Genomic DNA, 11,670 nt, shown 5'->3' with positions numbered 1-11,670 from the left:
ATGAATCAAGTGTTAAGGTCTACATTTGAAATATCATGAAGAAAATTCTTTTGTGTTCTGATAATGGAAACATTCTATTACCAAATTCAAGCTGGTAGAGTTGCTACATGACTGTCTTCTAATTCACTATCATCTGTCTTCTTCAAAATTCATTGTTTCATGGGGTGCACATGTTTAAATGCCTGCCTAATTTGACCCTTAAAAATTTACCTTGTGTTTGATTTGGGCTGTGTCAGAGTCATTGTATCCAAAGGTGTATGAAATGCATTACTAAATTTACAGAGCTTCCGAAAGGTTGTTTGCTTATGTCTTCAGTTTGAAGTCTACAGTCTGGATCCCACATTTGCTGTACAAATTAGTTTTGTGTTGTTGGCTTGTTTTGTTTAAGGAGGCAGCTACTGTCTCAGCTTATGATCTAAAAGGAAGACAATAGAGAAAAGTTTAGTAAAACAAACTGGTGGGGAAGTGAAGGGACTGAAAGACTCTTTGCTTCTTATAATGAAAAGCATCTCATTGTAACTGTCAATATGAGAATACTCAGTTAATTTCTCTTCATGCAATGGCATTTGAACATAAACCCAGCCTTCCTTGTGATCCAAAATCCTCTTTCCTTGCAAACATCCCTACTAAATTGCTTCTAAAAGAATTTAAAGAGTAAATTCCAGCTGGTGAAGCTTAAAATAATGAAGTTACAAAAGAAGAAACGCATGTTGACAGGACTTGCCTAGAGATAGACTATTGCTACTTTCTCTCAAGTTACAGCAAAATTTTCCAGTCTTTCCTATTCTTCTTTCAGAGTGTCTTGCAAGTCTTATTGTATTGTCTACTCTTAGCCCAGGATTTCAATAATGGTAGAGTATATTTAACAGCAAGTAAAATAATCTAGTTTTGAATTTTAAGCAGGTTGCTGAGACTTTGACCATATCACCTGCATTACTAAACCTTCCTTCCAATTTGATATTTTATGTCCTCAGCTTTAGTTTCTTCAGACGTTCCTTTGTTTATCTTTGGTACCTTGTCTAAGTAAGAGAGCACCCAACATTTAGTCATTTGAGCAGCTGCCAGTGTTTGATCTATTTCTTTACCTATTTGCTGTTTCTTAGTGACCTCATCGTTAATTCAGTTTAGAATTTCCATGTTTATCTGCACTGTATTTACTGACCTTTTATCTGAGATCTTTCTGCTGTGAAGTATTATAAGCTATCTTGAAGTCTAAATACATTATGTCTGTTACTGTGTCCCATCAGTTCTTATTGAGAGTTTTTCACAGAAGTTAATCAGATTTGTTCAGCATGACTTACTATCTCATGATTTCCCATTGTACCTCTCCCTTTGCATGTGTTCCTTTATCGTTTATGTCACTTATGTCCCTGTTGTAATGACTGTGTCCCACATACAAACCCATTTTCATACAGTATTAGTCACCTTTGCTTCCCTTCTGATTTCTGTACTGCCGCTAATGCTTTTTTCTCTGCTTCACTAATTTTAATATTTACCATTGCTCCAGCTGTGTTGCTTACTCAAGTCCAAGTTCAGCATATATTAGATGAATAGGATGTGAACTGGTCCTGAATATGTTGATCTCCCTTTTTTTAAAGTAGGATGAATTAAATATCTGTGTACATAACAGATATCTGATCCATCAAGAGACTTTAAATGGCTTCACAGTTGATGGTTGTAAGCAAAACCTAATCCTACTAGTTAATATGAACATAGGCATTTACTAAGAGAACTTAGTTCTTATCAGTGAGGCTAAAAATCCTGATTTTCTGATTTAGTGCAGTTTTCTAATACACAACATTTAATTTAATATTGCTACATCAGGACAAGTAATTTCTTCCAAGTAATTTTGAGGGTCCATTTCTTTTGTAATAATATTTGGCTGGAAATCGATTCTTTGAATTTATCCATTAAAAGTTCTGTTCTGGTTGCTGAACCAAAAATGTTGGTACTAGGATAAGCAGAAACAGATTGGCACTGCCAATCTGTTGACCAGTGCCATAGCAGAGTCATTGTATGGCTCATGCAGACATATTCTTTAAAAACTCACCATCTGTTTTATGGCTTCTGATGCTTCAGTTTGCCAAGCTGCTGAAGTTTTGAAATATCGTTTTTTCCCTTTCTTCTTTTTTCTTAATTCTTACTGTTAGTATTTGAAATGCTTATCAAACCAGGTAACTGCACAATGATTTTTTTTGTTTTCCATAAACAGAAAAATCTCTTTCTTACTTCTCAAATATTGCTGAGAAGGAAATCTCTTATTAATATGTGTCCAAAATGTCTTAAAGGATAAAAATTGTATCTGTCATACCATAGGCTGAACTATCTGCACTGCAAAAGAGAGGCACAGTCATTAAATTACACATTTTGATCTGTTGCTTTTTGATGATTATGTGGATTGTTGGCACTATGTGAAGATGTTTGTGTTTCATCATGGGGTTTTGATGTGATATTTCTTTTGAAAGGGATTGTCAGTAGTGGAACAGAAGTACAATGAAGAGTAGAACACTGCTCAAGGAAGATTGCTTTTCATAATTCTAGTGAGTACTGTGGTATTGCTTGTCCCTCATCTGCTCTTGTCTTGCAGTTCAGAAGTACTTAGAAAATATTTTTGTTATGAGTTAGAAATGACTGAACAGGTACATTTTAATGTAGGAGGTAGTTCTTTTCATTCACAGGGTGCAGTGGGAGGAGAAATGCATAGGAAGCCTATTTCTATGTTCAAACGTTGGCTGTGTACCTTATGTCCTTTTCTGTCTACTTATTTACTAGCATTCCACGATAAAGACATTATCTGAAATAAGTAGCCATAATAGTGACCATTATGAAGGAAATCCTCATGATTTCTTCCATTGCCTGCACCAGTATCTGCTAAACAAATATTGGAGAATGGAAAAGCTACTCCTTTTGGTTGCTGAGTACTAAACGTAGATATGATTTGATAGCAATTGCCTATTCCTTTGTACCATCAGTTGTGATATTTTCTTGCTCATTTGTATAGGTTTTGTTTGTAAGAATATACATTTAATAGAAAATTAGTCATCTGTTACTCTTAGAGCTTGTTTGTATAAGTAGTCAGCAACTGCTCTTACATGGATGGATTGCAGAGACGTGAAACCTGGAATAATTCCTCCCCATAGGCATTGGCTGATAGTTTAAAAACTTCCCTAGAATGTATGGAAAACAATCCATGGTAACAGCAAGTCTTTGGAACCTGCCAAATCAGAGTGTGTACCATAGCGCTCATCTGGGAACTTCAGAGAAGCCAGAGTGGGTTGTGGACAAGTTGCTCTGAGTGAAAAGCCCTGTTGAAACAAACCAAAACAAAATAAACCAAAGCAAAACCAAACCAAAAACCGAACCAAACCAACCAACCAACCAACCAACCAACCAACCAACCAACCAACCAACCAACCAACCAAAAACAGAAGGGAAAAGGGCTAATGAGTGATGCAAGTCTAAGAAGGTAACAATCTGGGTAAGAGCAACAACAGATCACCTTTGAGAAAACAACATTTTGATTTTTCTCTCTACTTACAGAGAGACATAATGATCTTTGCCGTGTTGTTACACAAAAGTAAATTAGAAAATAGTAGTGTAATAAGAATCCAACAGTATGACTTGAATTCCATTTCCATCAAATGAAAACCTGAGAATATTTCCTCAGTTAAAACATTTGTTTTACAAACAAATTTTATTGTGTGTAGCAATACTGTCTCTCACAGTCAAGAGTCATTTCTCTTTGAGTAGTGGCAAATAAAAGGTGAGGGTTGAGGAAATCATGTTATCTGCACTAGGGGATTAAAGCATCTTACTGGAAATTTACAGTTAGTATGTTTGGGTCTTTCTCCTGCATGAGGTTTAATATACCAGTTGCTCCAGGTTGTTGACAAGTCCCCATAAACTGAAGACAAATAAGGACAATTTGAGAGTTCAAGTTACTTTTTGAGTATTTTTAATTTTTTTTTTTCCTGCAAGACCTTTGATGAGTGGTTGTATGGTCTCATGGACTTTTTGTTTGGTTTCTTTTCTGACTGCTTTATATCTCAAACTAACAAGATGCTTTTCAAGGTTTTCTGTTAATTTTTCTTCCTAAAAGTTTCCTCATAGAAGAGAAGATTGTTGGACAATGCCATTTGGAAAAAATCAATTTATTTCACTTCCAATCACAAGGTTATTTAAAAATAAAATAAACAGTTAAAACCAAATTATAGCTCCAATGATTCTATGTATTGGATAAATGATGGATATGGGTAAAGCACAGTAGTCTGAAATGTGCAGTGGTGAATACTGTATGGTGAAACAGTTCAGACTTTAAAGCAAGTAGAATAAATACTAAATACAGATTTTCAGATTGCAGTTATAAATCTAGAAGGATGAGTTGAGTTGTTTGTTTGTTATCCTCTCAGTACAGGACAACTAGTGCTGCAAGAAAAGCCCAATTGAAGTTGACAGATCAGAGGAGGTGATGGGAAATGGTTTAGAGGAGGTTCCTTTGGCCACAGATTCTATAGGAATATGTGCAGAACTGGGGAGTTAACTGCAAAAGATTTTGCCTCAAAAAATGTCTAATTTCATTTTTAAAACCCTTTCAGTGGAGGTGAAACTGTCTTGTATCTGCGTACTATTTAACCGCAGGAGGGTTTCATAACGGACATCAAAACAGATGAGTTGTGACAGACACTTCCTGAAGTCTCCGGTAGCAGTTCACATTTGGGGATCCACGTCATTGCAGGGAGTTTTATGCATTTCTTTTCTGGTATCTGGGTAGGATACATTTGGTGCCAGTGATAAAACTGGATCATTATGCAAACTTATTGCACTCAAAAACCCCCCAAATATCTCCTTTCAATTTATCAATTTAAATGTAGACTACTTTCATATTGGACATGTTTGATGTATTTAACAGGGGAAAGATAATTTTTAAAAATTACATCTTGCAGCTCAGAATTCACAGGGTAGATTAGATAAATTGTGAGTATGTATTATATTTGCTTGGGTGTTTTCTTCAGATTGATCTTAATGCTGGAATTTTTGAAATTAGAAACAATTCCAAGAGTTCTTTCTCAGTTCTCTGGCTATGCTTGAGGTTCTCATTATATTTCTCCCACCATTTCATATATATTATATACATGTTGGTATTCCTTTGATATTTGATGATTTGGCATGTGGAACAGATGCTGAGTTGGAAGGGACCTATCAGGATCACTGAGCCCAACTCCTGACCCTGCACAGGACAACCCAACAATCCTGCTCTGTCCCTGAGAGTGTTGTCCGAATGCTCCTTAAGCTCTGCCAGTCTTGGGGCCATGACCACTGCCCTGGGGAGCCTGTTCAGTGCCTGACCATCCTCTGGGGGAAGAACCTTTTCCTGATATCCAACCTAAATCCACCCTGACAAAAATTGTGTAAGTGCAATCTATCTATCTATCTGGAAATATAAACAGCAAATATTGCCTCCAGAAGAGCACTATGTACTGCTGTAGGCCATGGACTTCTTGTGTTACCTTGAGTAGCTCAGAATAGCATAAAGTCCAGTACCTCAGCAATAATTGGAAAATTAATATTAGAATTTATATAGTGTTTATATCTGCTGTAGTTTTATTCTTGACGTGTCTTTGAAATGTTTAAACTCCTCAGGGTCACTCTTATCTATAGACGTTTTGAGATATGATTTTTATTCTGATCAGTCACTGCTTAAAGAGCACATGTTGGTGACTGAGAAATTGGTTCTTGATTCTTGGAGTTTGAGGCGGTAACTAGTGGCCTAAATACAGAGTTAAATCATAGGAAGCACTAATGCACTAATGTCCTAACTAGATGTCTGTCTTAACAAAAACATTTTTCAGAGATGTATACTGTTATTCTGCAGAAAGTAGCCATTCCTCGCTGCAGCTAAATGTCCTGTGCTTCAGCTGTATTGCCAACAGGTTTGGACATAACTGAAATCTGGAGAGTTACACTTTCATTGTAGTGCTAAGGATAAGATGGTAGAGGCCAAAGGTTTAGTAAATCTCTGACGGTAAGATGTGCTAAAAGGCCTAACTATTGAAAGGTCTACCAACTCTTGTGTTCAGATGTTATTTTACTGTACTGCTGTACATACCAGGGTTCTGTGAGTATTTGATATAGACAAGCTCTTTGGGAAACCACAAGAAAATGATAATGATAATGAACTTCTGATTTTCGTCATCTTGTCTGCTGTTAGCTCATCTGTGAAAGGATGCCAGTGCCACAAAATAATGTCCTACTCTGAATGCTCATGGCTGCTTGGTCATTTACAATCAATATATTAATTATCAGTGTTCTGGACAGATTTTTCCAGTGCATCTTTAATTAAGGTCGTTGTGTGGTTTGGGTTTTTCTGTCTTCCTCAGCATTCCAGTTATCTGCTGAAATGTTTTCAAACCCAACCTAAGGTTTTCCTGGAGAATTCCATGTTTTGCCTCTTGGACAGAGACACCTATCTTAGTGACAAGTCCTCATACTTAATTTCCACTTTCCAGATCATCTATTCTCTCATAAATTATTTCTCTGAGTGGGATTGTACTGCCTGACATGAGTGATACTTTTTTAAGGAAAACTAAGCATGAGAATCCTAATGTATTTGGGGTATATTTCCAAGGTTTTCTTAACACGTTGTTAATTATTTTTACCGTTTCTTCTACAAATAGGACTAAAAAAATTGAGACATAGTATTTGTTAAAATACTAGAATTAAAATTAAACTGGACTTTTGGGTTTGCATTTTGAATTGTTCTTCAACAAATCTGTTGGCATTTTTATTGTGTAATAACATTAGTAACACCAGTGACATAGAGCTGATGAATTCTCTATGCTTGTGGTTGTGAAAGTTTGATTTGTACCACTTTTGATGTAATCTCATTTTACTAAAATTATATATTATTAAATTTCCTGAAAATTACTGGGAGTTAAAATCTTGGTTACCAAAGGGATTGCTGTCTTATAGGGAAAGAATTTTTCCTGAGCATTTGCAAATCCATTTATGTTTTTCCTTCATAGATTACTTTCTCTCTTCTCTGTTTCCAGTGAGCAGCTTGCTGTGACAGTTCCCTTTTGTCCGATTCAGCATGAGATTGATTATTCTAGGTGTTTTGGGGACTGAGTGTGTCTCCAGGCATAAATTCCTCCCTGCATCTTCTCGTGCTGTTGCTTTTGGCTCTGTGCTGCAGCAGTGAGTAATCACATGGGGCAGGGTTTGGTATGTTGTGCATGCAACCGTATGTCACAACAAATGGCTTTACAACAACCACTGATATGATCCACAAGGCAGGATTTTTGCACTGTGAAATTTCTTCCTGGGGAGGAAATCTGGCCATCGTGTCTGGGCTGAAATACAAAACATAAGGCTACCAGTTGCTGTTATATCTCTTAGGAAGTCAGGAGAAAAAATAGTGAAGCTTCTTTCTCATTTTAAGAATAGGCAACTTTTTGTTCTATCATTCTAGTTAGATTCTGCTTCAATATCATAGTTGGATATAATCTTCAATATTATACTTAAGCAATAAAAAGTTTCTCTCTACTAGTCTTTTAGGCACTTATCTGACAGAAGATGAGGAGAAAAACAGTGTTTGTTTGCTGTAAAAATGGTTTCCAGAAGCACATTAAGAGATTTGGATGTAAGGTTAATGATTAGAGTAGAGCAAACCATCATAGCAACGGTGTCCAAAAAGGGTAAGTGAGCACACAGGTCATCCAGATGTGAAGGTGAATCACTGTTGTAGAAAATTCTTAATCTTGCTGCCAGCAGTGTTTTTTTGTTAACTAATCTTTGGACATTTTTAGCTCTGTGGCAATATAGTGGAAAGTAGGGAATATATGTTTTCTCTGTTGGCCTGTATGACAACAGACTAGCAATTGATAAATACTGTGAAACTCTTGTGAAAGCCTCCTATGGGTGAGACTAACAAAATACTTGCTGTTAGACAATTGGATCTATCTGAACACACAGATTTTCCTTGCAGTGCTCAAAATACTCTTGGAAATATGTTTGTGTTTGGTTGTCACTTGCATTAGAGACAGATAACAGATATATTTTCACCTCTTTTTTTATAACTGCACAATGATTTCATTGCTGTTGTGCAAACAAAGCTGGTGCTCTTTGGTTTTGTTCTCTGAAAAGTGACAGAGCTGCAGCTGCTTATTTTTTCGAATGTACCTCTTTCATTGCTGCTAGGACAGAAGTCATTATATGCCATGACAGGAGAACAAGTGTGAACAGCTTTTAGTCCAGTAAAGCATTAACGTTGTAAAAGATATTTGCTATGAATTTTGAGCAGTAAAGTTAAATGAAATGAGAATTCTAAGTCTGATCATAGAGTCAGTCAGTTTGAAGTGAGAAAAAAGGAATGTGGCAAGAAACAGGCAGTCCTCTTTTACAGAATTATCTTTAATATGATGGCCACTGTCTTTTCACAATTTCTTTGAAGTAGAGGCTTCATCTGAAGCACTACTTTCCTCTCTTCCACCGTTCAGATTGTTTCATTTGAGGGTGTAGAAAGGAGCTGACGAACTGAGCAACAAGCTCAAATGTGTTTGGGAAGCCAAACAACCTAGACTAATTTTTAGAAAACCTACTAACTACATCTGTCAGGAGCAGACATTGTGGAGTTGGGTAAGGACAGGCAATTGAAAGTGATGTAAGCCTCACTCACACTGCTGGTGTAGGAGCTGGTAGACCTGATGTTACTCGAGTCCAGAATTTGTTACAGGACAGACCTCTGGTTTTTTATCTTGACACTCATTCTTTTCCTGAGACTTAAGTAGTATTGGTCAATAGCATAGTTGTTGCTGCTCCATGACTTTGCTACTAAACATAAGTATCCTTTTCCTTGTGGCTTGAGAGGGGATATCAGGATTTGCAAGGTCATGGTGCATCGGGTAGTCATGCTATTGTTCTATAGGAATTAAAAAAAAAAAAAAAAAAAAAAAGAGGGATTTGTATGCTCAAGAGTTGCTTCACATGTGAACTGGTGTTGTTCATACTGTGGTGAAATTCTGGAAAACTATTACTTTGAAAGTACAGCTTAGTAGTTTATTTTGTAACATTCTTGGCAAGGGAAAGCAGGTGCATAAAATGCATCTTGGGAAAAAAAAAAAAAGGTACAGGTGGACAGCTCCTGTATTACTGTTTTCAATATGTAATGTAAACTTTTACAGTTTGACCTGAGGTAGACTCTTACCTGAGTGCTGCTATGGTATGCCGCTCATGCTTTTAAAAATTACAGCAAAAGTGCCATACATTTTACTTTAGCAGACTTTTTTAATTGATAAAAATTATTGAAGAATAAAATAAACTTACCTTCAAAATAAAGCAACAGCCTGATAAATAATGTGAAGTCTAGACAGGTTTGCAGTAGAAAATTTTCCATTTTAACCATGCAGTGATCTGGGCACTGAAAAGCTGCCACGATGATTCAAGGTTGAAGGGGAATTTATGTCTTTTATTAGAATTCTTGATCTTGTGGAAGGGAACTTTACTGCAACTCCAGTGCATATGTCTGTAGGGATTTATGATTTTATTTAATCCTCAAAGAGAAAAGAGGGAGAGAGAATTCATAATTGGCTTCCTACAGATTAGAAATCCTTGTATTCTAGGCAAAAGGACGATTTGCTCCTTCATTTTACTTTCATCTCAGAATCTCAAAAGAGGAACTGTTAGAGCCATGATTAAAGATTAAACTTGATGCACTTTCTTGGCTTTTGTGGGCCAAATAATTTTGAAAGCATCGTGCTTAAGGAAGAAAATCATTGGAGCACCCAAAGAGGAATTTTGTTCCTGCTTCAGTCCTTGAATGAAGTATTGGCAGGCAGTGCCTACCAGGAGTTACTTCTCTCTCAGGTCTGGAATGTGGCCTCAGACCCTCTTTACTGCCAACATTGCTCTGCTATTGTGGTGCCTGGGTGTGCGTGTCTCTGTTTGGGCTGCGTCTCCCTGGCGTGAGTGGCTCTTGGCCACAGGCTTCCAGCATAGCAGGGGCTCATGGCTGTTGTCACTGCTGGGGCACCCAGGATGGGCCTGAAGTACTGTTTGGCCAGTGGGTCAGTGAATGTTTTCTGTGTTGATTGCAATTCTGGAACAGCGGTAAAAAAGCATTTTTCTCATGGTATGAGTGAAAGCCCTGTGTGAAACATTCCCACTGACAAAGGCATATTTTGCAAAGAAGGCAGTTGAACATTTCTGGCTTGCAGAAGGGCAATCTGCATGTGTGATTCAGCTCAACTGGTTTTCTGTATGGGTTCACAGACTTGGAAATGGTCCTTATTAATGTGTGTCAACACCGATGAGCTGACAGTCATTTTAATTACGCTGCACGGAGGTGCTTATTATAAGTAAACAGCAAAAGTCTTCAGTAACTATAATTAGCTTTTGCAGTATAGTAAGTAAAGAAGGCCTTTAATTTTCAAAGCATGCAATCATTTTATTTTATTCATGCAAATCATGCTTTCTGGAGCCAAATAGTTGTGCTTTGATTCATGTAACTACTTTCTTCATCCATCATGGACACAATTACATGCCAGTTACTGCACTGTGTCCCTACAGAGGGCAGGGCTTTAGGCTTTAATTAATGTTTCATTCCATGTCTCGGTTCACAGCGAGTATGACTGCAGTCTCTCTGCAACTGTACATTATTGGTATATAACGTGGTGCAGTTGAAGACCGGGCTTCTCCTGTGCCAGGTCCTCAAAAAGATTGTGTTTACAGTTATTGTAAGAAAGTATCGTGAAAATGCAGAATGTTACCTACATTGGTAAAGGGAGTCCCAAATTTAAATTTAGAACTGTATGCTTCTACATTGAGACATATTCGGTTCCTGACTATATCACCTGTTTAAGTTGCATGGAGTGCAGGACTTTATTTAATTGAGCTCTTTATAAAATGCTTCTGACTTATCAAGGCTTGTTAAAATTATTTATGTCTACTAACTTTTCTTGAGTTAGCAGTAATTGTGCTCTGTGTGTTTCATATTTCCTGCTAAGCTGTTTCAGGTCAGACAGCACAAAGGGATGGTGCTGAGGAAGGGTTTGCTGTTGAACTCTTGGTCATGCAGAGGATGCAGCAGAGCACTCCCTGCCCCGGCTCCATAGGAAGCATGCAAAGGACACATGTAAACGACAAACAAACTCACTGTGCTTTTTACTTTTAAACAGAAGAGTGATGGTATTTTCTGGATGCTCACAGGAAGTTACTGTAAAACTTGTCACTGGGTGTCACTGTTACTCCACAGGAACCCAGGGGAAAGTGGATTTCTCTGGCCTCGAATTACAGAGGTCTTAAAGACCTTAAGTACCAGTGGCAGAGGCCTTAGCATTGGTATGAATGTTGAACCAGTTATGTATAAAGAATACACTACAAGGGTACTTACTTAGTCTGCCAGCAGTGCGTATGAACTCGGTGTTTCCTGACGTGCCCATCTTTGAGCCCCGAGTGGTATTTCCTGCTGGGTTTTTTGCATTGTTGGGACTTGTGGAGACCTGCTCCCTGCTATTTGTGTGTGTCAGTGTTCAAAAGAGTCTAAATCTTCACATCATACAAAGGAAAACTGTTGCTAGAGGACACCTCACCCTCTGCTAGAGGACACCTCTTCTCCAGGTTGGTCAATTATGTCTTAAACTGTCCCTGACTAATGTGTTTTTAAAAGCAACACTG

The sequence above is a fragment of the Myiozetetes cayanensis genome, unplaced genomic scaffold (assembly GCF_022539395.1).
Source record: "Myiozetetes cayanensis isolate MyiCay16 unplaced genomic scaffold, myiCay2020 scf31, whole genome shotgun sequence".
NCBI lineage: Eukaryota > Metazoa > Chordata > Aves > Passeriformes > Tyrannidae > Myiozetetes > Myiozetetes cayanensis.
The sequence above is the reverse complement of the archived record's forward strand: the minus strand, read 5'-3'. Positions refer to the sequence as shown.